Here is a 27,117-nt window from a genome sequence, read left to right on the forward strand (position 1 = left end):
TGAAATTTAACTGAGGTAACACATAAAATGAATACAACTACTAAACACTACTGTGTCCTAAGGGAACAAAGGTTAAAATGTAACAGGGATAACATTTTAGAGAATTAAAATCCCTCAAAGGAAAAAAAATAAACTTGATATGCATATCTATACATGCAGCTTCCTAAATGTAACATTCGGGATTATTCACTGCAGGTCCAGAAATCAGAGCTGCCTCATCAGACCCAGGTGTGACATCAGCTGACACTCTTTACAGGAGATTCCATCTGAACTCTGTGGAGCCTGATCTCAAGGTTTTTAAGTCCCACCCTGAAACCAGAAGAGGATCTTTCTCTCTCTTCAGATTCATTGTGATCCAGTGATTTCAGTCCTGCATGATCAGGCTGATGTTTGCACAGAGCAGATAATGAAGTGAATGTTTTTGCACATTGGTAACAGTGAAACAGTTTATTTACAGCGTGGGATCGTTTGTGTTCGGAGTATGAACTGAGATTCCTGAAGCTCTTGTCACACTGGTCACAGCTGAAGTTCACTTCCATGTGTGTACGTTCATGCTTGTTACGATGACCTGATTGTGAGAAGCTTTTGTCACAGTGTCTGCACTTGTATGGTGTCTCTCCTGTGTGGATTCGCTTATGCTTTTTCATTGAGCTCATGTCCAGTGTTGAAAGATGACCCACACTGGTCACAGATGTGCTTTTTGACCCCACTGTGGAAGAGGTCATGTATTTTAATGTACTTGGTGTGTGGAAGTCTCTCCCACATTCTTTGCAGTAGATCATTTTGTCTCCAGTGTGTCTACATTGATGTAGTTTTTGGTCCCGTTGATGATTGGAAGGTTTTCTACAAAGGTCACAGAGAAACTCTTTCCCACCACCACAGTGACGACAGGGTTGAGAACTGGATCCATGTGCTTTGCTCCACTTCCAAACAAAGACAGTGTAAGTTTTTAATCTGAACGTCGCCTGAAATAAAGAGCATCTCTGCCAACGTCTGTTTACATTACAACACTCAGCTTACTGAGAGAAAATGATTCTTCATTTTTCCAAACAGTTCATTCAGTATAACTCCATAAGTTTACTGATCAGACTTCTTCCAAACAATCAGGTTACAATTACAAGATAAAAATCAATACATCCTCACAGTAACTGCACTTGTAGAGTTATTTTCTGGTGTGGATCTGTTGGTGTTTTTTCAGCTGATGCGGATATTGAAAAGACTTTCCACACAGGCCACAGCTGTAAGGTTTAACTCCACTGTGGATGACTTGGTGAGTTTTTAGGCTTTGAGCCCGGGTAAAAAACTTTCCACACAGGTCACAGTTGTACGCTTTAACTCCACTGTGGATGACTTGGTGAGTTTTTAAGCTTCCAGCCTGGGTAAAAGACTTTCCACACAACTCACAGCTGTACGCTTTAAATCCACTGTGGATGACTTGGTGTGTTTTTAGGTGTCCAGCCTGGGTAAAAGACTTTCCACACAAGTCACAACTGTATGCTTTAACTCCACTGTGGATGACTTGGTGTGTTTTCAGGCTTTGAGCCAGGGTAAAAGATTTTCCACACAAGTCACAACTGTATGCTTTAACTCCACTGTGGATGACTTGGTGTGTTTTCAGGTTTTGAGCCAGGGTAAAAGATTTTCCACACAAGTCACAACTGTATGCTTTAACTCCACTGTGGATGACTTGGTGTGTTTTCAGGTTTTGAGCCAGGGTAAAAGACTTTCCACACAACTCACAGCTGTAAGGTTTAACTCCACTGTGGATGAGTTGGTGAGTTTTTAAGCTTCTAGCCCGGGTAAAAGACTTTCCACACAACTCACAGCTGTACGCTTTAAATCCACTGTGGATGACTTGGTGTGTTTTTAGGTGTCCAGCCTGGGTAAAAGACTTTCCACACAGGTCACAACTGTACGCTTTAACTCCACTGTGCATGACTTGGTGTGTTTTTAGGCTTTGAGCCAGAGTAAAAGAGTTTCCACACAAGTCACAGCTGAACGGTCGCTCTCCAGTGTGGATGACCTGATGTTGTTTTAGTAAACCCTTCCCAGTAAAACCCTTCCCACACTCGTCACAGGTGTATGTTTTCTCTCCCTTTCTTCTGTGAGGTTTGTCGGCCTCCTGAGAGCGCTGACTTCTCGCTCCATGTTGGTCCTGCAGTGACAGAGATACAAACAGAGGCAGTGAGTGAAATGCAGTTGTGGAACAAACTGAAACTCCCTCCATTAGTGGAATCAAACATGTCAACAAAAACACATTGTAGGTGTGTTACCACCACCTTCTGGTGATAGTATCACATTACAATGATGTGCTACAATGAGAGTTGTAATGAAAATGACATTATTGAAGAAATATTGATCTCAGTAGAGAAACTCTTTTACTTCAGAAAAGTTTTTGAATTCAACTGATGATATTGTTGTTTCAATGTGTGTAGAGAAAATATGATCTTTGTATTTTCTTGCAACTTCTGTGGTTTTTGGTTGTGAATGTAGATTCTGTATATATGGAGCAGCCCAGGATGGAAAAGATAAAGCTGCTGTTAATGGGTTTTTAAAAAACCAACCAGCTGTACACACAGTTTGAATAACAGTGTAACTGTGATGTTTTTCTCACCTTTTGTGTTGAAGTCATTGTTTCCTCTGTAGTGGCTGAGCTGAGTCCAAATGGCTGAAATTGTTCCTCTGCTGCACCACCACTCTTCTCCTCCTGTTACTCAGCTGGGACACAAAAAGTATACATGTGTATTTTATCCCTGACAAAAAGAAGCAGATCAAATAAACATGACTAAACTCCTCAGTGACAACAATACCTATGAAGCTTCAAGGTGAAACGACAGAAGCAACTACAAAAACAAAGTCATCAGTTGCCTACAAGAACTTGAAAGGGAAAAATCACTGACCCCCCTGCATTTCACCGCCTTTACCCAGGGGATGCTACACCCTGTATATATGGACTTCCATAGATCCACAAAGACGGAGTCCCAATCAGTTTCAATGGTAGCAGTATAAACTCAGCCACCTACAACATTTCAAGCACCTCATTACCATCTTAGCTCCCCTAGGATGGTAATGAGGTTTTTAAAAAACATTTCGAAACTCACTTTGTTAATGTGGAATTCTAAAATTATTTTACAAATGGAGAATTTATTCTACAATTCATTATCTAAGCATCTAAGAATTCTGTATTTCGATGTGTGTGGCTATTGCGGTTCTCCATATGGTGGTACAAATAGAGGACATAGAGGAAGTGGCACACATCACCAGGGGGTACATGTTGAAGGTGTTAACAACACACAGTGTGGTTAGCTAGGTTAACTCACAAGCAGAATTTAGCTGTGCCTGACTACAATAGAGACTTTCTTCTTTAGATGTTTCTGAAACAAGAAGGTGTAGTAAACAGAGATTTGTTTCAGAAAAAGGGGTAATGTAATTAAAACGACATACATAAGCACAGAATGTTTTAATCCTACTAACACATACACACACATGCAATGAAGCTCATGAATACCAGATGGTATTTTAAGCCTGTGTTTCTGATTTTATCATCTTGTTCGGCTCACTTAGTAAGATGAGAAACGATATATGAACTAGTGGACTAATATTATATTAGGAAAGATGATTGAATGATAGCAGGGGTGAACAGAATGCAGCAGAGGGTTTAAATGAGTGAGACTAACAGATTCTTAGGTTGTTCCTGATGATCAGATAAATGATGAGTTTAAAATCCAGTGAAGGAACGAAGAAATAAAAGAGGTCAAAGATTTTAAGTTTTTAGGAATAACTGTTGATTTACGTCTTAAATTGGACAAGCATGTAAAAAAAATTGCTAAGACGGTCAAGGCTAATCTATAATAATAATAATAATGGATTGCATTTATATAGTGCTTTTCGTTACCCTCAAAGCGCTTTACAATACCACTCTCACCTTCATACACTGGTGGAGGCAAGCTACAGTTGTAGCCACAGTTGCCCTGGGGCAGACTGACAGAAGCGAGGCTGCCATATCGTGCCATCGGCCCCTCTGGCCATCACCAGTAGGTAGGCAGTAGGTGAAGTGTCTTGCCCAAGGACACAACGACCGAGACTGTCCGAGCCGGGGCTCGAACCGCAACCTTCCAATTACAAGGCGAACACCCAACTCTTGAGCCCACGATCGCCCGATCTGAGTTGTTTTAAGTTAATTCGGCACTATATACCTGCTTCAGCGGCTCAGTTATTTATGCATTTGTCACGTTCCTGGGTCTTTGGACCCAGGGTTTTGAGTTCTAGTTCATTTTGATGTTTATGGTATATGTTTAAGTTCTTTAGGTCAGCGAAGTTCATTTGGTTATTAGATTTCCCTTTTATTTTCTTCCCCTGTATTTAAGTTTCCCTCACCCTTTGTGTTTCATGCTGCGACTCTTATGTTACCAAGTTTGTATTGTCATGTCTGCGTCTCATGTTTCCTGTTTTATTTTGAAGGTCTGTGTCCTATGTCAAATCTGTTCGATGGCATCATTTAGGGCTGCACAATTAAATGCTAGAAAATCGCGATCTCAATTCATACTTATGTGCGATCTCGTTTCCAAATGACAACGATGTAAGAAAAAAAAAAAAAGGAAAAAAAGATGACGATTGTACCGCATTTTGATCCGGGACATAATCTGCATGAAAACAAGCGCTCACTCCTCCTGCTCAACAAATGACAAGGGCGGAGCCTTATACCACGTGATACAGAAGCCAGCTGGCAGGGAAAAAACAACGGAGAGCACGTGAGAGAAACTGCCGGAGGGGAGAAAACACAATGAGTGCAGAGGAAAAGCTCGCTGATGGGCGGTGAGAATGACAACCCCACTGTAACATTAATTCCAAGAAAAGGTTTTCGTTCCTCCATGTGGAAGTGTTTTGGTTTCAAAGAAAACGATGAGAGTCAAAAATATATCATTTGCAAGCTGTGTTTTGCCATAGTAGCAGCACCGCAAGCTAACACTACGAATTTGTATAACCACCTTAAACGTCACCATAAAGTGCAATATGACGAAGCTGTAAAGGCCAAGAAAGTGACAGGAGAAAATCACTCCCGGTCAACCACCCAAACATCAATAACGGGAACCTTATACAGCACTTCCCCATACCCGTCAAACTCCCCCAGGCACAAAGAAAATATAGAGGCTATCACATATCACCTGGCTAAAGATATGGCTCCCATCAACACTGTGCAAAACGAAGGATTTAGGAAAATGATCAACACCCTAAACAAACACTACACAGTGCCGTCCTGCAACTATTTTTCAAATGTTGCACTACCTGCTCTATACACGCAGTGTCGGGCAAGGGTGGAGACGGAATTACAAGCAGTACAACATTTCACGGCAACGACAGACTTATGGTCCAGCCGAACTAAGAATTATTTTGTTAATATTTGTGGTTTACATTTTAAGAAACATAGCTATTACCTACCTCTCTCATCACCTTACACACGGAAAGAATACTGTTCAAAATGTTATTCTTAGAAGTATTTTAAGGTTTTGTACGTAAGAGTAGACAAGTGAGATATTTAATGTTTTTATGTTCAGTCTCAACTGTTACAAAGTTGATGTGAAGTTAATAAGTGCAATAAATATTTATATTAGAAAAGAAAATCGTGAGAGAATTGTGATCTCAATTCTAAGCAAAAAAAAATCGTGATTCTCATTTTATGCAAAATCGTGCAGCCCTGGCATCATTGTCACATTTTAAAGATATATAATCTACTTAGTTTTAGGAGTTTTAATCATGTGTTTTCTTAAATTAGTCTTTAAATGTATAAATAGGATGGCCCCAGAGTGTCTTAATAGATACATCCAGAGACAAGATAGTAATCGTATTACTAGAAGCATTGTGAACGGAAACTGCAAGATATCATATCGCAGATCTAAATTTGGTCAATCGTCATTTTCCATTAAGGCTTGCAATCTGTGGAACACACTTCCGACCAAAATTAAATTGATTACAGACATCAGATCCTTTCCATTGAAGGTTAAAGTTTGATTAAAGGGAAATCAGAGATGTAGTCATTTTAACTAATAATTTTATTTTTATTTATTGTCTATTAATTGTAGTTGTATTTACAATGTATTTTGGCTTTATGAAAATGTATGTTTTATGGTAAAATGTATTTATTTTGATTGTAAGCCCAACAAGCGACAATTGTTGAAAATTAGCAATAGCTCTAAACTTATGTGCGTTACATCAGTTTCATGTTTTGTATGTGGACTATGTCAAACTGCACTGTCCTTTTAAATAAATACATTCAAATTCAAATGTGTGGGAGAGGCTTTACCATGACATACACCTGGTTACATGGGAAGAAACTTATTATCTAATAGCACATTAGGGTTGTGTGAAATGTGTGTGGCTGGTGGATGAATGTTTTGGGGATTTATTTGGTGGCTAGATTTTTTTTTTTTTTTACCAAGTGGAACCTGTCAGTAAGTTTTGGTTTGATTTATCAGTTTAAGGAGACGAGTATGCTTTGGCAAGTCCTAAAACTAGACTTTCGTATTTTTATATTTTGTAGTATTTTCTTTTCTTTTTTCTTTTCACGTTTGAGGAGTGCACTGAGAGTTTTGTTTGAGAATCTGCTGTCCGTTAAGCAGACCTGCATGATTGGAACTAAAAGTGCTATACAACAGTGTTGCTGGAAAATGATCGTAAAGTGAGCTTCTTCACATTACAATGGGGACTGACTGGACTGATAATGGGGACAAATGGTTCACTGACTTGACAGTGATACGCAGATTTCACCTACTCCAAGCAGACATGGAAAGGGTGGATGTATGTATGTTTTTCAGGAGCAGGAAGATGACAGCGACATCCTAGGGTCGCAGTAGCTTGTGAGCCATGCAGACTTAATCTTGCAGTTGTTAATTTCTGTGTGTATTTACCAGCGCTGTGTTATTCATGTTGTAGTGCCACATTTCTTTTCTTATAAATCATATCACATTAGTAATAGTAATATTATTCCCTCACTTTGGTGTTCACCAGTTGTATACATGCATGTAGAATGTTATCACAAGTGGGCCCCATGTTATTGCACCTTCACAGTGGACCCATCGTAAACTGGAAGATCTTCAGACATCCTGCTTTAAGGGAGGTGACGGGTGGTCATAACGTTTCTTAGCGTGGGAGAAGGTCAAGGATGAGCTGGACTGAAGCTTTAGGTATGCATGATGTGCTGTGGAATGTTCTTTGTTTGAGAGTGTCTGTGATGGTGTATATAAGATATAAGGGTGGCGGCCGAATTTCCGAGATGATCCTTGTGTTGGCTGGCATGTTTCCATTCAAATTGTAATGTGTTTATTAAAGCCACTTCAAATCCAGCTCACAGGGTTTGTTGCAGCTAATTTTGAAAATTTCCATAAAAATGCGACGTTGTCAAGCAGGATTCCTCAGGTGAGTTGTGCTAAATCACCGGCACGCGATGTCTGGCCATCCTGAGGGAAAATTGCCTCAGTCCCATCATTCTTTTGTTTTCAAAAGGGGGGATCGCGACATATGCTTCAGCAACTCAGACATGCAGGACGTTTTAACAAACCAAGAGAGAGACAGCAAAGAATTTGCAATGGTGAGCTGTTTTTGATTTGGGAGGATTTTCAACCGGACCAATGGGGAAAGCCTTGCTTCCTTACTGCTGCAATTATTGGGTGCAGGTTTCTAGAAACTCAATGAGTTTGGGTATTCTAGTGGGTACTCTTGTTGCAGTGGTAAGTGAAGGATCTTAGAAGCTCAACAAGTTGGGTGTTTTAGTGTATGGTTTGTTGGACTGGTTTGAGGTGGTGGAGAGGATATCTCACCTCACTGGAGCCAGTGCGCAGCAGTTGAGGAGCCTGAAAGAAGCATTGCGGACATCTAGAAGGATCTGACCTAGCAGAGTCCAAAGTCCTGACTCGACTGAGACAGAAAAATACCAGATCTCAACTAGAGATGGCACGATACCATTTTTTTTATGTCCAATACCGATCTCATATATTTGGATATCTGCCGACAACGACATGAATCCGATATAGTTCCTTTAATAATCAACAAAACTGTTTTTTTTAATATCTTGCTGCATTTTGTATAAGTTCATACTCAAGTTTAAAAACAAAACAAAACACTAAAGCTATTCTGTTATACCTGTATGCACTATACCCAAAATATTTCATTGTTCAGCAATACTGATCAATCTAATTTACTTAAACCTACACCATCCTCCCTATTCTGGTATTCTAAACAGTACTTAGCAGAAATATTAAACAACCTAACTAATAGGGTTGCAAACTCCAGGGAACCCCCCCCCCCTCCTCCTTATAATGCTTAATTGACGTAATCTACCGTATGTTTTGCACTAAAAGGCACACTTAAAATCATTCAATTTTCTGAAAAATCATCAGTGCACCTTATGTATGATTTCTGGCTGTGTTTACTGACCTCGAACCGATTTTATGTGGTACACGGTTGGTAGGTTTATATTGCCATTTATGCTTAGAAACATATACTCATATATGCTTAGAAGTATACAATCGTTTGTAGATTGGAAGAATGTCTCATCCTAGGAGGTCTGCAGTAACTCTGTGCACCGTGAAAAGAGGAGTACGTTTACTCCTCTATCTGAATGTTCTGACATAGATCACACACATCCTAGGGTCATGAGAGAGGTTGAGTCTTCTCTTTCTGATATATGGTATACCAAACACACCTATATTTGTTTAAGTAGAAACGCCTTTTGTTAAAGTGAACTGCTGGACTTCCTGGCGCCAGCAGGTCTAAGTGAGTCTTCACGGGTCACATCTTGACCCACCACACACACACACACACACACACACAGACTGTACTCTTTGTTCATATGTATGCCTATGTAAGACGTCATATGTTAATGAACCTATGCATATTCATGTAACATAAATAAAGAGCAGTGCTACGGGGAGCTAATTGAGAGTGACTGGGGTCCGAGCGGAAGGGGCGGCACTCTTCACAGTTCTCTCCCTCGTGCGAGATTACACAAAGAGCTCTGGTGACTTGCGTCTTGCTTTTGCCATTGTAATTGTCTTGTCGTTCCAGCAATAGGTTTGTGCTAGACAAACCTATCAATGGCGCTCAAAAATCTGTCAAAAACTGTTTTAGTAGACTTTGCTAAGCTACGAAGCCGCAACGCTTGATGGATTGTCGGAGCATTACAGCTACCGTAGTCAGGAGCCTCACGACTCATAGTAATCTGGGTCCAAAACTCCGTCCCCTTAACGTCCCAAAGTCAAACAAACACTGAGAGTTAAAACTAAGTTCTTTCATCTTTAATAAGATGATCAGCGCTGCTGCTTTACCAGGTGTAACAATTAAGTTCAACATCCAGGCATCCATGAAAAAAGAATTTATTAAATTTAACGGAGATAGAAGTTAGCAGGAAATGAGCAAAAAGTTAGCTTGCTGGTTTCGCTAGTTACCTAAACATGATGTATCATGTTCGGACTGAGAGATTTCTGGAAAAAAATAAAACGTACAGCTCTGCCTTTACTTCCAACATAAATGAAGACAAAACAATACACAACAGTGAACTTTGTAGGGTTACTGAAGTTGGGCTAGCTGGTATATTATGCTGTGCTAGTGATCGCTAGCGATACAGCTATGTTAGCATAACAAAGCATATCACATTGAGGCTGGAGGATGAGCGCCAACTTTTTTCACTCGATAAAAGTTACCGATGTTTTTTTTTGACAAATGCAATCGCATGGAAATACGCTGTAAATGGACCAAACTTCAGTAGGGGAGAACAACTGAGATAATCCATTCTGTCTGAGGTTAGTCACTAATGTAAGATAAGATAACCTTTATTAGTCCCACAGCAGAAAGTGGACAGTGCAAAGTTAGCATAACATAGGGAATGTTGTATTTCCTAAAAATAGATCCGAAAGGCAGCATGTACATGGAGAACAGAGTTGGACCCAAAACAGACCCCTGTGGCACACCACAACACACAGGGGTGGAGGAGAGAAAAAGACCTCTCTGACACGGCACCATTTTAAACCATGATAAAACCATGGTAAAACCGTGCCCTTTTAGACCAACGACGTGTTCAAGTCTCGATAAAAGAATGCTGTAATCAACTGTGTCAAAGGCAGCAGTCAAATCTAAAAGGACTAAAACAACAGAGCAACCTGAGTTGACAGTTAAAAGAAGATCATTAAAAACTTGTAAAAGCGCAGTCTCAGTACTGTGAAGAGATTTAAAACCAGACTGGAACACTTCACAAATGCCATGAGTGTCTAAAAGGTCTGAAGTTGCTTGAAAACAACCTTTTCCAAAGTTTTGGACTTAAGAGAGTTTAGAAATTGGCCTGAAGTTAGAAACTACATTTGGATCAAGAATTTTCTTCTTAGTAATGGGTTGCACAACAGCATGTTTAAAAAACAGCTGGTAGACAACCTGTTGACAATGAAGTATTTAATAAAAATAAAATACTAGGTCCAATGGCATGAAGAGTTTCTTTAAGGAGGCGAGAAGGAAGAATGTCTTGTGGGGAATTAGACGGTCTTAAGTGATCAATTACTTCCTTCAGTGCAGAAAAGGTCAAAGGCTCAAACTGCTGAAAAACAGCCGAGCATTTACAAGGTGGATCTAGGTCTAACACTGCCTGGAAATACAGTGTTCATAAGGTTGAGATTTTTTTAATGAAGTGATTCAAAAAGTTTTCACAAAGTGCAAAGGAAGCCTCCATAGGAACAGTGGCACAGGGGTTAATCACAGAATTAAAAATATTAAAAAGAACTCAGGGCTTATGAAAGTTGGTAGAAATTACACCGGATAGGAAAGCAGATTTTGCAGCTTTAACAGTTTTTTGATATTTTGTTAAGCAGTCACGCAGGATGCCCAAAGACACCTGGAGCTTGTTTTCTTTCCATTTTCTCTCTGCACGTCGACATTCACGTCTGAGAGCGTGGGTGGTTTTATTCAGCCAAGGTTGATGTGAAGATTTGGTGCATTTAGTCCTTAGCGGAGCAACAGAGTCAAGGATAGCGCAGCATATTGAGTTAAAAAGGTTAACTAGGTCATCAGCTGATAGTTTCGCACCGGGGTTGGTATCACAGAGGACCGAGTTAGTAAAAGCGGAGGAAAAGCGAGCAGCAGTTACTGAATTTATCATGCGCATCTGATGCACAGGTCGCTCGCTGTCCAACTCCATGTTACGCACTATACATAACTGGAAAATGATCCGATATCCCACAGTCCTTGATTTCTGTAATACAGACATCAAGACCATATGCCAGCACCAGATCAAGTGTATGACCTTTCTTATGAGTTGGATCACTCACCCACTGAGTGAGATTAAAAGTGTCAATAAGGGCAAGGAAATCTTTTACTAGTGGTCCAGTCTCACAGCATACATGGATGTTAAAATCACCAGCAATTAAAACACATATCCTAACATAAGATTCCCCAGTAAGTCAGCAAAATTGAGATTAAAATCCTTAACGCATTTCGGTGGACGATAAACCACCGCGCAGACAGCTGATGGAGCGCAGTTCATTTCCAAAAGCTGCCCCTCAAAGCTTGCATATGAAACAGGTGGCATTTGCCGACAGCGAAAATCGTTTTTGAATACTTAAGCTAGCCCTCCACCTCTACCATTGGTCTGGGGAGAGCTGAAAAATGAACAATCGGGGGGAAGGAGTTCGAGAAAGAAGAAAACTCACCGCGTCCAAGCCAAGTTTCCATCAGGAATCTAAAATCCAGTCCCGACGAGATATAAAAGTCATCTAAGATGAAAGTCAGCCGATCAGCTGATCATTGATCAGTTTCATGATTGAAGTAGCAACAGCAGATACTCACAGATGCTGTCTTTACAAAAGATAAAAATAAAAACTAGGCCGTTGTTTATTGGCAGCCCAAGACTGTGATGATAAAAGGCTTGATTTTCGACATAGTGTTTTTAGTGATGACATTTCTGGCAATATGACGCGTTTTTGTTTATTTGCCGAACATATCTCCAAAATGCACGTCATTGTTGAGAAACTGCACAGCACAGCACACTGGTTTTGCATGCGTGAGGTCGGGTCCAGGATCCAAGACTACGACAGAAAAGCCAATCAGCTGATCATTGATCAGTTTCATGATTGAAGTAGCAACAGGAGAGGGAGGGGAGAGAAGAAGAGGCAGTCGCTCCATATATCGGTTGTGAAGCTTAGCGTGGGAATGCTTTCTTGCTTTCTCCGGGACAGCTTTCTTGGAGATGAAATGCTGGTTTCAAAGCGATGCTCCAAATGCTCCACCAGACCACCGACAGCTCTCTTACGCCACAGCTGCTCTATCACGTGGCGCATGCTGCTCCGGCGTGCTAAGGTTATGAGCTGGGTTACGCTATGTCGCAAGTTTTTGTGAAGTGCTTTTGTGATATTTAAAGGATCGGATTTAATTTTGTATTTCTTTTCGATAACCGATCGAGTAATTTGGGTGAGTATTGGACCAATACGTAATATCGGATCGGTCCGTCTCAAATCTCAACTGCAGGGGCAGAATAATCCCTAGTCTGCGGAAAAACATATCTCAGGGCAGTTTAGCCCTGAGATTGAAGAAAGAAGAGGAGGAAGAACGCAGAGAATCACCCAACACGGAAGACACTGAGTGTTAAATTAGAGAATGTCAAAAGCTCCTACAACAGAGGTTCTAGTTTTAGTACAGAGAGAAGAAAGACACACAGGTGAAGATGGTTTTGTGGGAGAGCAAAAAACACTTAGCCAGATGAGCGTGTTTAGTATGGGACTGACACTTGTAGAGCATATTTTCATGGAATAGACGTGGACTACATTGAAGTGGAAACACCAGCTGAATAGTGTGAGTGTAGCCTGAGGCTATGTCAACACTAACGCGTTTTTGTTTGAAAATGCATCGTTTTCTCTCCATTTTGGCATCCGGTCCACACTGAGACGGCGTTTTCGCTGACGGAAAGCACAGTTGTTTGAAAACGCTTATGAAAACAAATACATCTGTAAACGGTGGATTTGTGACAACACAGCAGTTGTTTTGTTTGCTCTCAATTTTGACAGTCTTATTAAAGATTAATATCAGTCTGTACATGCTCCAGATTTCTTGAAATTATTTAACTCTCAATCACTTTAGCAACTTTTTACTTTTGTGTTACTCACAGCAACAAGTCCACCTCATTGTTAGTCCATTTAAAAAACTCTGTGCTTTTCCTCAATATTTTGCTGACACGTTTCAAAGAGCCGGTGTTCTGGGAATCCATCCTACCATAGCTGGACTGGCCATCGACTGGCATTTGCCCGATGGGGTTTTTTCTTCTTCGTTTTTTTCTGTAACGGTATAAACACTGAAAGGTCGTGGATTGGCCAGATGAAGGGAGATGTGCAAAAATAACTCAATTGTTTGGTGGTGGCTATTGCGGAGCTTCTACAGGGAGTGCAGAATTATTAGGCAAATGAGTATTTTGTCCACATCATCCTCTTCATGCATGTTGTCTCACTCCAAGCTGTATAGGCTCGAAAGCCTACTACCAATTAAGCATATTAGGTGATGTGCATCTCTGTAATGAGAAGGGGTGTGGTCTAATGACATCAACACCCTATATCAGGTGTGCATAATTATTAGGCAACTTCCTTTCCTTTGGCAAAATGGGTCAAAAGAAGGACTTGACAGGCTCAGAAAAGTCAAAAATAGTGAGATATCTTGCAGAGGGATGCAGCAGTCTTAAAATTGCAAAGCTTCTGAAGCGTGATCATCGAACAATCAAGCGTTTCATTCAAAATAGTCAACAGGGTCGCAAGAAGCGTGTGGAAAAACCAAGGCGCAAAATAACTGCCCATGAACTGAGAAAAGTCAAGCGTGCAGCTGCCAAGATGCCACTTGCCACCAGTTTGGCCATATTTCAGAGCTGCAACATCACTGGAGTGCCCAAAAGCACAAGGTGTGCAATACTCAGAGACATGGCCAAGGTAAGAAAGGCTGAAAAGGCGACCACCGCTGAACAAGACACACAAGCTGAAACGTCAAGACTGGGCCAAGAAATATCTCAAGACTGATTTTTCTAAGGTTTTATGGACTGATGAAATGAGAGTGAGTCTTGATGGGCCAGATGGATGGGCCCGTGGCTGGATTGGTAAAGGGCAGAGAGCTCCAGTCCGACTCAGGCGCCAGCAAGGTGGAGGTGGAGTACTGGTTTGGGCTGGTATCATCAAAGATGAGCTTGTGGGGCCTTTTCGGGTTGAGGATGGAGTCAAGCTCAACTCCCAGTCCTACTGCCAGTTTCTGGAAGACACCTTCTTCAAGCAGTGGTACAGGAAGAAGTCTGCATCCTTCAAGAAAAACATGATTTTCATGCAGGACAATGCTCCATCACACGCGTCCAAGTACTCCACAGCGTGGCTGGCAAGAAAGGGTATTAAAGAAGAAAAACTAATGACATGGCCTCCTTGTTCACCTGATCTGAACCCCATTGAGAACCTGTGGTCCATCATCAAATGTGAGATTTACAAGGAGGGAAAACAGTACACCTCTCTGAACAGTGTCTGGGAGGCTGTGGTTGCTGCTGCACGCAATGTTGATGGTGAACAGATCAAAACACTGACAGAATCCATGGATGGCAGGCTTTTGAGTGTCCTTGCAAAGAAAGGTGGCTATATTGGTCGCTGATTTGTTTTTGTTTTGTTTTGAATGTCAGAAATGTATATTTGTGAATGTGGAGATGTTATATTGGTTTCACTGGTAAAAATAAATAATTGAAATTGGTATATATTTGTTTTTGTTAAGTTGCCTAATAATTATGCACAGTAATAGTCACCTGCACACACAGATATCCCCTAAAATAGCTAAAACTAAAACAAACTAAAACTACATCCAAAAACATTCAGCTTTGATATTAATGAGTTTTTTGGGTTCATTGAGAATATGGTTGTTGTTCAATAATAAAATTATTCCTCAAAAATACAGCTTGCCTAATAATTCTGCACTCCCTGTAAAGATTCAGTAACATTAGCAAGTGGTGGAGGCCAGCAGATGCAGCACGCTGGCAGGTGGATGACGGAAAGGCAGGAGGACCAGAGACCCAAGGCGGTGAACTGAACTTCAGGTAAGAAGTTATGACCTGCAGTCTATCTGGGTCACATATAAACCAAGTTTAGGTGCAGTTTATTTTCGTTATGCTGACTTTTTACAGTCAGTTACAATAACTCGTACTGCGTACTAGCTAGCATGACGGAGTTTCTATACGGCTGGGCGGGTGCTGTGATGTTATTGATGTTGAACTTGTTTAATCTTATTTATAAGGTTAGTTATTAGAGTTTCCAACCGTCCCGTAAAAAACGGAATCGTCTCGCATACAGAGAAAATATTGCGCATTTCGTAATGAGGTGAAAAGGAACACAGTTTGTCCCGTATTTCAGCTACAATGAAGAAGACACAAAGCTGGAGTTATTCTGTGTCTTTGCTGCACAGCTGCCTCCTCTTCTCTCATTCTCTCCCCCTCTCTCTCCTGTTTCTACTTCAATCATGAAACTGATCAGTGATCAGCTGATCGGCTTTTCTCTCTTGTTTGTTTATCGCTCTGAATCTTACAACAAACGTTTTCATCTGATGTAAAATGTATAGAAATCCATTATTGTACATAGTATTTTTTTAGGGTCCCATCATAATTTCTTCAGAAGTAGCTAAGTACTGTTTATGATGCCAGTATTTTCCCAAATTTTCTAGATACTGCGGACGGACAAGCGCCTGTTTTTGTGCGTTGTGGTTAGCAACAACGACGGTTGAACCATCGCGTGTCCGCTTGTGTATGTACCACATAAACCTTTCACAATAAAGCTCAAGATCCTGTTGAGACTTTTCAAAATAAACTGAATCACAAGAAAGAGCAAATTATTTACGAATGAGAAGTAAAAAAAGAGCCGCCAGGTGCTAAAAAATAAACCTTAGACTCAAACGCTTTTCCCCGCAGCACGCCGTGTACTAAATACTCACAAAGAGAACGGCGGCTATTACAACTTATGTCTAAAAATGTATCGTTTCATGCATCGGTTTAAACACTCGACTCCAGCTCCTCACACACAGCTATTAAGGTGTGTGTGAGGAATGCTCCTCAGATCAGCCTTTAGAATAGGACTTCATAGGATGATCTCCAGATGCGTCTGTATTTTATTTACTCCCAGCCAGGGGCAATTCTAGGATCAGGCCATTAAAAAACACTCCCAAAAAAGAATAAATTATTACAAAATATGAATAAAAACTATTAAAAATGGAGGCAACTTTTCCTGTGGTAGAATGTATACAATGTATGAAAAAATCTTTACTGCAGATACTAATTTTACTAATTTATTAATAATAATTTTGTGTTGTAAGATTTATGAGTTTCATGCTTTCATAGTGGTACTTGGGAGAGCTTGACATTTTTATCAGGTGGTACACACTGTAAAAAGTTTGAGAAACACTGATAAGTGTATGTGTGCTTTTGGAAAACATTTAAAGCTGCAGTACAGAATCTTTGAAACAAGCACGCTGAAAACACTTTTAGAATATAAACAGAGCACTCTGCTTCTCTTTACAGCTCCTCACTCCACCAGGGCTGTTTGGCACTTTGTGATAGTGAGCAAATGTGATGTATGTACTGTGGCAGTCATACAGACAACTGGACAGTCCAAAAGTTGGCCTACCTATTACTGGCTGAGGTTTTAGTAGAGTTCTGGCTGAACCACATAAAATATATCATTAATTTTAATCTCCCCAATCAATTACAATGTTGCGTTGGAATGTTGTTAAAGAGGGTCAAAAATGTTTCAACCCAGTTTGTTTTGCAGAATTTGTATAGCAGCTTTAATATAGGGAGAACACAACTTCCAGACTGTATGAGTAAAATCAGGTTTTGTCTCTTTGTCAGTTTAATAGTTTCTGTTTTGCCTCTCAGTTGTCTGTTTTCTTACCTGGTTCTTCCTGACCTTGTACTTTCTCCTCACGTTCCCTTCTTTCCTCTCTCCCTCTTTGGACTGACAATCATACACAAATAGATTGTATTCAATTAGATGAAAATTTACATTAATATGAAAAAAATTCTATTAAGATCACTAACAAAAAGTCCTCTCTCAGTATCCATTGCAAACAGGACAGTGGTAACAACAGCAGGCTACGGACAATCTTATGTTTTAGATTTTAAATAGGCTGTATAAATTTCAATGGGAGCAACAGGACGGTCAGATGTGGCTGATTTGACTACAGAGTAGGACGGATTGTAGAGTAGCAAACATTGTCGGAAAAGACGTTTTCAACACAGCAGGTTACCTGGGTGTAATGTTTTTCTGCTAAAAAGAAACATGGTCTGAGTCCTACCTAACTATATAAAGAGTAACTGAAGGTTAAATGCAGCTAACATGTCCTGTTTTAAGCCAGACACTCACACCTCCGCTCCGCTGTGTCTCAGCCATCATCGCTCTGGCTGAAGCACCCCCAAAAATGCGCCAATATCGCCCCTGCTTCCAGCGCAAATGAGGACGTCTGATTTTGGAAGTAAAAGTCTCCGCCTGATTGCTACCATCAAAAAGAATCGTACTTCAACAGCTCCTGGATGAGGTCTTCTGCTGCTCTCCTCGGTATCTGTTCACAGTTTATTGTGAAGCCGTTGAGAGAAGAGTGAGGCTGCGTCCAGCCCGGATAGATTGGAAAACGGCGTTCTCTTCTGAAAACATTCCCTGTCCACACTAGCTGTCCTCGCTACCTGGCCTGACCTGTCTCCCCAATGTGATGTTTGTGTATTGTATGTACGGTCGGCAAGGTCTGTCATCTCAGTTCTGGGCAAAAGACCTGCAACTGACAAATAAAGGCTATCATCTCATCTCGAAAACTTCAGATTTTAAGATGTTTTCATGCAGTGTGTGATTTTGTGACACTTTATAGCGTCACAAATGTATGTGACAATGTATGTGACACTTCATACATTGTATACATTCTACCACAGGAAAAGTTGCCTCCATTTTTAATAGTTTTTATTCATATTTTGTAATAATTTATTCTTTTTGGGAGTGTTTTTAATGGTCTGATCCTAGAATTGCCCCTGGCTGGGAGTAAATAAAATACAGACGCATCTGGAGATCATCCAATGAAGTCCTATTCTAAAGGCTGATCTGAGGAGCATTCCTCACACACACCTTAATAGCGTAAGGGGGACGGGCGCCGGGTGTAGCCCTTTGGCACCCCTGCTCAGTAGGCTTCCACTACTCTCTGTCTCTATTATTCACCCTGGGGTTGTTCAGTAGCAAGCGATGCTTATGATTGTGCCAGAGCACATTTTGAACAACACCATGGGAATTTCAGATTTTACACAGGTGGTTGGATGTTACACTCTGGAAATGGAAGGAAGGTGAGGATTATTAACCCTCTGTGGTCCACCGACACACTGCACCTCCAAATCACATGACTATTTTAAGCTAACATAGCAACAAGCTGCAGTCTCTATTTCAGCCCACATTGAAAGTTCAGACTTCAAAGTTTTTAAATTTTAATTACAGGCCAGTAAATCTAGAGTTATGATAATAAATATACGCCACGCTTTTTACTAAATACTGTCGTCACGTTTTTGTGTGTGTGGTTTAAGCGTTTTCTAAGGAAAGCGCGAAAACAGTAAAGAAAGGAAAAAAAGCCACCTCTTTCCTATCGGTGGAAAAATGCACCATGTCGACCAATTTAAAAAAAAAAGTCAACACGTGGGATTTGGTTCTTTAGGAAGAGAGAAAAGTTTTGGGAGTGACGGTAACGGCAGCGAGACAGAGCGAGCCAGTGAGAATGAGAGAGAGAGAGAGAGTTTTTAGATGTGGGAGATTTGTGACGTTTAGTGTGGAGTGTATACTTAGTGTGTTGTGTTGTCTTGTGTAGTCGTTTTGTTTTGTGTGTCAGTGAGGGCACTAATCAATGTCACAAAGGCACATTTGCAACGTAAACACTGTCACTAAGTAGAAAACCAGCGGAGTGATACACCTCCTGTTGTCAGGCCTGCAGGTTTATCCCTGTGCTGTTCTCCTCTGTCTTTTGGTGTAGGGCTGTGCGATATGACCAAAATCTCATATCCCGATATTAAGACATCTATCGTCCGATAACAATATAAATCACAAATTGTAACATTTTCTGTAAATTCTGTGAATGTCGGGCAGCTCGACTTGCGTGAAGTGTTTCCAGCTGGACGTCGCGTACCTGGAGTCGAGTGTTTTGACTGATGCATGAAACGATACATTTTTAGACATAGGTTGTAACGGCCGCCGTTTTCTTTGTGAGTATTTAGTACACGGCGTGCTGCGGGGAAAAGCCTGTTCTAACGTTTGAGTCTAAGGTTTATTTTTTAGCACCTGACGGCTCTTTTTTTGCTTCTCATCCGTAAATACTCTGCATCTTTCACGTGATTCAGTTTATTTTGAAAAGTCTCAACAGGATCTTGAGCTTTATTGTGAAAGGTTTATGTGGAAAATAAACAAGCGGACACGAGGTGGTTTTACCGTCGTTGTTGCTAACGACAACACATAAAAACAACCGCTTTTCCGTCCGTAGTAGGGGTAACGATATAACGATATAAATTTGGCCAACGATAGAGATTTTGGCTGTGTCCCAATTTAGGGTCTGCACGCTTGAAGTACGCATTTCAAGTGCGATTACGTCACCGCCACGCGACGACGGCTGTCCCAATTCAAAGTGTACTTCAAATGCATACTCCAAATGCGCCGTCGATTTCCCCAAATATCAAGCGTGGTCCGGTGCACGCTTTCGTGGTCCCATATATCCCACAATCCATAGCGCGGCGCGGTGGGTGTGGATAATTTTGCCATAAAATACGGCAGAAGGGAGCGGCAAGAGTGAACTGTCAAAAGTAAGTACTGAATATGATGTCACTTATTTATGTGCAAATGTTTAAGAACATTAAAACATTACTGTTGGCCACATGTCGGCAAAGTTATGTGACATTAGTGATGTTTGTACTTTCAGCGTTTACTTGGTTTTAAAGCCTTTAAAATATAATAATACAATAGTCAACCTTAATCTTACAGAGAATGTGATGATTTTGTGGATAATTAAAGTCAGTCATATATCCACAAACACAACAAGCTGAAAGTCAGTGATGCTGCTCGGTTTGCAGTCCTGAATATGACGGCACAAGCAGGATTCACTGCACTGTTAACGTTAGCTATGTTATATTGCTGCCTCTGTTCGGTGGTGTCGAGCCAAACGGACTTTAACGTGTGTTTGAACGAGCTGACGGTTCACTCGTTAAGCTGAAAGAAAGATGCTTTAATCACAGGAGTCACACATGTGTCCACTGGACCATCTGGAACTCTTCTTGTTTAGCACTCGTAATAACACAAACACTAAATCCTCCTTCTCTTGTGCTGTTTTGTAGCAGTGTGTACACCTGAGACTGTCACCTGTCTGTCTGTCCTGCACTCTCTCTGTTTCTTTCTCTCTGATTGTGGAATAAAAGTATGAACATGTATTTATAAGTTACACTTGTGTTTGAATCCTGCAGCTTATCACACATTTGATTTCCATGTGTGACAACTGCAAGTGTCCAGAGTGAGGACAGACTGAGGGACCCACTGCTGCACATCATCTGTGAGGCTTTGCACCCTGATGATCCACCAGGACAAACTCAGCAGTGTGTGAGGAAGAGGAGGAGGAAGAGCCAGCAGCAGCTGACAGATGGAGAGAATAGACAGACTGTTCCCTGTTTGTGAAGGACTGCTAGGAAAGTTTAACATAACTAATTGTCTGTCCTGAATCAGTCTTATTAGGTAATGTTCAAATAATGTTATCATCCCAGTGTTTTCAGTGTGGGAGAAAGTACTCAGGGCCTTCAGTTTACACTATGAAAGGCAGCAACAAGTTTAATATTCAGAAACCTAAAGTATGTATCAGCAGCAGAATGGAGCTAAAAATAAATGTTTGTTTCAGTTCTATGAAGCTTTGAGTATTTTGGATTAGTAGCACTGCTGTGTTTGTTGCATCATATTGCTGTAATTGTTTATATGCTTTATATATTCTGAGGTAAGTTGATCTATAGTGTTACATCATATTCTATAAGGATGTTATGTGTTTGTATACTTTCTGCCCAGTTTGACCCATTTAGCAGAAGTCAGCCTGTTTAAGGCTCTGATATCTATTCTGTGTGACTTAAAGCAGTTATGACATGCTCTGATTTTCTCACCCAATAAAGGAATATTTCATATATCAGTCTGATTCTATCAGAAACAGTTATCACAGCTCGTACATTTTCTTTTTACACATATATATAAGCATTGAGCCAAATTTAGTAATGCCAACATATTGAAAGAACAATGTTTGTCTCTTATATATAATACATCTGTATATACACTGTCAGAGATACTTGTCTTTGAGTGAAAATTTAAGGTGATAGGAAATATAAATAACTGCAACTTGCATCTTTGACCCAGAGTTCAAGCTCATATATATATATATATATATATATATATATATATATATATATATATACATATATATATATATAATCTGACAATACATATAATATTGTCCATATTATATTAACATTACCACAGTGAGATGACTTTAGTCTCATGAATAACATTAGCTAATTATTATTTACTAACTAATCTTGAAATGACTGTTCAGTACAGGAATGAAGCCCAACTATCATGTTTTACAGTCTTGTGGTCTCAACTAATCAAAGTGATGTCATGACAAAAATGAATGACCAACAAAACATTTTTTCTCCTTCATTTCTGTCACACAAAGCTGTATGAAACATTTCTCGCGGTTAGTATCATGGTTGCTAGGCAACCTGAACAGCACGACGAAGGCTAGACCGTCCCATTTCACAAGCCTCTCACTTCCGCACTTCCCGTACTTGTAGTACGCACCGCACGTAGTATGCGAGAAAAGCGCATGCTTCAAGCGTGCATACCCTGAATTGGGACACAGCCTTTGACTATATCGCTCTATCGCGATAGCGCATGTTGATGATGTCATCAAGCTGTGCCTGTTTTGGTCAAAAGCATCGCAGCGGCTACAACCATTATCATCTGCAAATTATGCCGGGCGACAGTCATAGCAAAGAGATGAAGCACTTTTGAAATAGTGGGAAAGCCAAAAATTGCGCTTCCTCCACTTCCGTAACATTGATTCATTAATGTTGAATTCTCTCGCAGCTGTTCTATTCCCATGTTGTTGCAGTATATTAATAACTAACCTTGTATTGTGGATGAATAATCTCAGTTGTTCTCCTGACTGAAGTTTGGCCCGTGTATAGCATCCTGCTATGCGATTGCATTTGTCCCTGACCACCAGAATCCCTCACGTTAACTTTTATCGAGTGGAAAAAAAAGTTAGCGTTCATCCTCCAGCTTCACTGTGCTAATGTTATGCTAACATAGCTGTGTCGCTAGCAATCACGTAGCACAACATTATATACCTGGTAGTCCAACTTCAGTAACCCTGTAAACGCCACTGCTGCTTAGTTTCCTGTCTTCATTTATGTTGGAAGTGGTACTAGAGCTGTACGTTTTAATTAGTTTCAAAAATTTATCAGTCAGAACATGGTATGTCATGTTTAGGTAGAAACTAGCGAGCTAACTTCCTGTTAACATCTAACTCCGTTAAATTTAATAAATTCTGTTTTCATGGATGCCTGGATGTTAAACTTAATTATTACACCTGGTAGAGCAGCAACGCTGATGATTTTATTAAAGATGAAAGAATTTAGACCGTTTTTGTTTGACTTTGGGACCTGAAGGGGACGGAGTTTTGGACCCAGATTACTCCGCGAAGCTCCTCACTACGGCAGCCGTAATGCTCTGATAATCCATCAAGCAGTGCGGCTTACCAAAGTTGTACTAAAACATTTTTTAACAGATTTCTGCAAGCCAAAATCGGTTCGAGGTCAGTAAGCACAACCAGAAATCATACATAAGGCACGCTCTCGATTTTTGAGAAAATTAAAGGATTTTAAGTGTGCCTTATAGTGTGGAAAATATGTTTTACAGAAGAAAAGAATATATCGTGATATATATCGTTACCGCACGTGCTTCAAATTATATCGCGATATGAATTTTAGGCCATATCGCCCAGCCCTAGTGTGGTTATATTAAATATAAGAGAAAGAGAGAACTTTAGGAAATTAATACAGCCACTACAGTGACCATCAAAATAATGAAAAAAATATTGCCGTAAACAGTTTGTTTTGCGACACCACGAAACAAATGATAGCGTAAAATGAAACGATAGACGTTTTTATATCGTCATCCGATATATATCGTTATATGAACAGCCCTATTTTGGTGGACAAACTTTTCTTTTACTGGCACACATCATTTGTGGGGCATCTTATTGCGACACCTGATTGTTCCCTCATTTTAGTTTTAGTAATATTTTTAGATGGTTGTACAAAATGAAAAAAAAAACGGCAGGTGTATTGGCTGCATTTTTAGATAAATAGTTGTATATGTTTACAAAATGTACAATTTATATTTGCATTTCAAGTTATAAAAATTTACTCAACATGCCTGTGTTTGTTTTACATTAAAAAAAAAATACTACTAGGATTTTAAGTTCTTTGTGTGATTTCAGATCAGTAATAGTAATATTAATAGTAATAGTAGTACTAATGCAGTATGTCAGTGAAAAAATAACTAAATTCAGTTGAGCTGAAAAGAATGATACCAAACAAGGCAAGGGAAAAATAAAATGAAACAATTTGAGGGTGAAATACAAACATAAACTCAAAAGGAGTCAAAAATGGCCTGTTGTATTTCAGACCTCAGTGAGTTAATCCAACAAATCATGAAAAATTAGGTTTCAACTTTTGTTCATGACAGTGCAGATTTCTGACATTTTGTGTAATTTAAGCTGTAACAATTGTAGGAATGTTTAGCTTATTTTAGAGGTTAGACGTGTAGGAATGTTTAGTTTGTTTTAGAGTTTAGAAATGTGTTAAGATAGAATGTAGAATTATGGTAGAGACACTGACACTGCCCTGGATATAAATAAAGGCCTGACTGTGTCATGAACTTAGGAGTAGATCTTAGGAGACCCTCCCCCAGTTGAACTGTGAGAGTAAGACAAAGAGGAGTTTATGCTGAGTGGAAATTCCCCAGAGGATACCTGTGTGGGGGTCTCTACATTTAACTTGGTAACTGTGGTCTGGAGGGGAGATGGTATTTATGGCCCCTAGGAAGAGACACACACCCACAGTGTTTTAAGCTGTTACACTCACACATTCACATGCACACTCACTCACGTGCACTCACACATACACACAGGTACGCACATACATTCACTCTCGTGCACACACAGGCACTCACGTGCTCGTGCACATAGACACAGACACAGAGTTTCCAGCACACTGTGGGGGATTTATGATGGGCTCGCCTCTATAAAGCTGAGTGGAACTAACAAAGGGGTGAAGATTGTTTCAGAGGGACACCGGCCTCGTCTTCCCTTCTAGAAGTGCATGCTTAAATGAAGATGAATAAAGATGAATAAAGATTTTGTAAAAATGACTACTGGGTCCGGTGCCATCTCTGAAGGCCCGAGGAATAATAAAGAACCGGGGTAAAACTGATTTCGCAACACAATGTGATTGTTTTCTAACAAAAAACAGTTTGAAACTTAAGTTAGACTTGTGTTTGTAAATGAACCGCCCCATGTTGTGTAGCTTTCTGGATTTTATACTTATTGGGCTACATATTTATTTATTATACAGGCTATACAGTACATAATATCAAAACTCACATGTTTTATGTAACTAAAGTGTGTAATTATGTGGGCTACAGACAATAACTAAGTTATAGACTATATTTATATGAAAAACGTGTATACTTACTGCATTTGAATCATTTTAACCATATGTAACCACCTGCATATGTGTTTGGGGGGGAAAAAAGGCTTTGATTTTGCCACCCCATTTGATTTCTTTGCCACCCTAAGAAAATTTCTCTACATCCGCCCCTGACTCTACAGTCTGTCTAACTCCACTGTATACCAAGCAATCTATTATTCTCAACAGAGATAAACTCAACATAAACTGAACCCACATTAAAGTTAGCTCGGTGCTTACCTTTAGATGAGCCCACAAACCGAGAGTAACTCCGTGATGAAGCTGGAAGTCTTTCCAAACAGAAAACAGATCAGGGAGCAGAGACCCACGTGGTTCACGCTGATCTCAGCTACAATACAGGAGACAAGGGTGTGCAGATCGACGGTAGTGGTATATGTTCCTGTAAGTTTACTACTTAACTCCCGTTTAATGAAAAAGCAGCTCTCTCTGCTCGACTCCTCTCCTGCGCACACACTTTGCTCCGCCCCCTTTTCCCAGCTCTGCTGTGATTTGTGGCTGTGCGGTCACGTGACTCAGCTGCACAACGTAACCACGTGGGTTGTTATTTCAAAATTAGCGCCTATCTCCTTTCCCTAAACTCTTTCCTTGGCCTCGAGGAAAACGTCATCGTGAAAAGGAGAATTGCTAAGGACTCAGGGAAAGAGAGGAGCGGTGCTGAGAATTAGAACAGCCTTTTTTTAGTAGTGCACACAGCTAACTCTCTCTGCTGAATATGTAAAGAATAAAAGTGTTACTGTGTTAGATGCCTGAATGTTGCTCATGGTCTGATGGGAAATAATGTTTTCTATTCTTTAGCACATGGAACAGTCAGCCGTTCACAGAGTTCAGGTTTAAAGGATGAAATCGTTTGTACTGATGCATCTCTCCTCTGGATAAATCTGTTCAATGACAAAAAGACTGAGGTAATGGTTTTTGGTCGCCCTAAATGTGTATTTAGATGCCAGCTGATGATTGTCCCTTAATGTAATCAGAACTGAGCATAAACATAGAGCAGATTGTGCTTGTGCTGTAGCAGCACCAAAACTGTGGAACAATCTGCCTTTAGAGATAAGACAGGCCTCTCCTGTTTGTTTGTTTGTTTGTTTGTTTATTATTATTTGATTCTATGCTGTTTTATCTTGTTTTAAATATAGGGTTTTTTAATTTTTATGTATTTTTATTTATTTATTTATTTATATTATTTATTTATTTTTTACCATTTTGTTTTATTCTTTTGGTCCTGTGTTGGGTATTTTAAAGTGCTTTATGAATAAAGGAGGTTTGGATCGGATTGGATAAAATTAAATACATATTGTTTTCTTAGAATTTACTGTTGTGATCCAGTGTATCTCTTTTCTCCTCCTTGTTAAGGATCTCTGTGACTACAATAAAATTCCTCCATCCATCACTGAACTGCACTGAAGTAAAACTTAATCCTAAGGGCTGCAATACACCAAAGGACATCACTAATAAACACTAATTATACAGAACCTTAAGCTCACTTTGATTAGTCAATATAGATTATAATCTTGAGCTCATATTTTGTTCTCTGTTCTTCTTGCACCAACTTTTTTTTCTCCAAGTAAGAATAGTCGTTAAGAACTATCTTCAGTGTAAAGAAGAACAAGAAGTATTGGAAGTGATTGTACAGCCCCCACAGAGCACATCATCAAGTTTGTCCAGGATCACATGAAGAGAGAGAAGGATGTGAGGAAGACTACATCCACAGAAGATCTGTGCTTAGTTCTCCAAAATGTTTAGAACAACCTACCAGCCGAGTTCCTTCAAAAACTGTGTGCAAGTGCACCTAGAAGACTTGATGCTGTTTTGAAGGCAAAGTGTGTTCACACCAAGTATTGATTTGATTTAGAGTTCTCTTTTGTTCATTCACTGCATTTTGTTGATTGAGCTAGCAGGGCTCAAACTAGAACACTGATCAGTCATATTTGTAGGTAATAACCTTCAACTATTAAAATACATTTTGCTAAAGTGACTGTAATTAGAACAAAATACGAGAAAACAGATAACCAATGTTGTGATAACCTTTATCTCTCACCTGGGTTTGTTGGTTTTGTCAAGTCAATTAATACAAAGGAGGACTGGCTTTGTTGAGCTTCCTCGGTTAAAACCCTAACACAGGTACACAGCCTGTATTTTTGTAGGAAAATTACATTCTGGCAACTTAAGCTCACCATCTGCAAACTTAACATGTGAAGTTCAAGATTACAGAAAACAAACTGAAGCAGAATTAAGAGAAACTCTATATTTGTTTCTTTATCAGTACCTGTGAGAAGACT

The 27,117-nt window shown here is 39.9% G+C and overlaps 1 long non-coding RNA gene across 1 annotated transcript; it reads right to left on the reverse strand.

The window, feature by feature from the left end:
- Window positions 1-1,829: 1,829 nt before the first annotated feature.
- LOC120436240 lies at window positions 1,830-25,293 on the reverse strand. The gene is made up of 3 exons (XR_005610265.1): window positions 25,061-25,293; window positions 2,615-2,753; window positions 1,830-2,155 (listed from the first exon to the last, which is right to left on the reverse strand). It is a non-coding gene; the product is annotated as an uncharacterized LOC120436240 (long non-coding RNA).
- Between the last annotated feature and the right edge of the window lie 1,824 nt (window positions 25,294-27,117).

Source organism: Oreochromis aureus, linkage group 3, assembly GCF_013358895.1.
Source record: "Oreochromis aureus strain Israel breed Guangdong linkage group 3, ZZ_aureus, whole genome shotgun sequence".
NCBI lineage: Eukaryota > Metazoa > Chordata > Actinopteri > Cichliformes > Cichlidae > Oreochromis > Oreochromis aureus.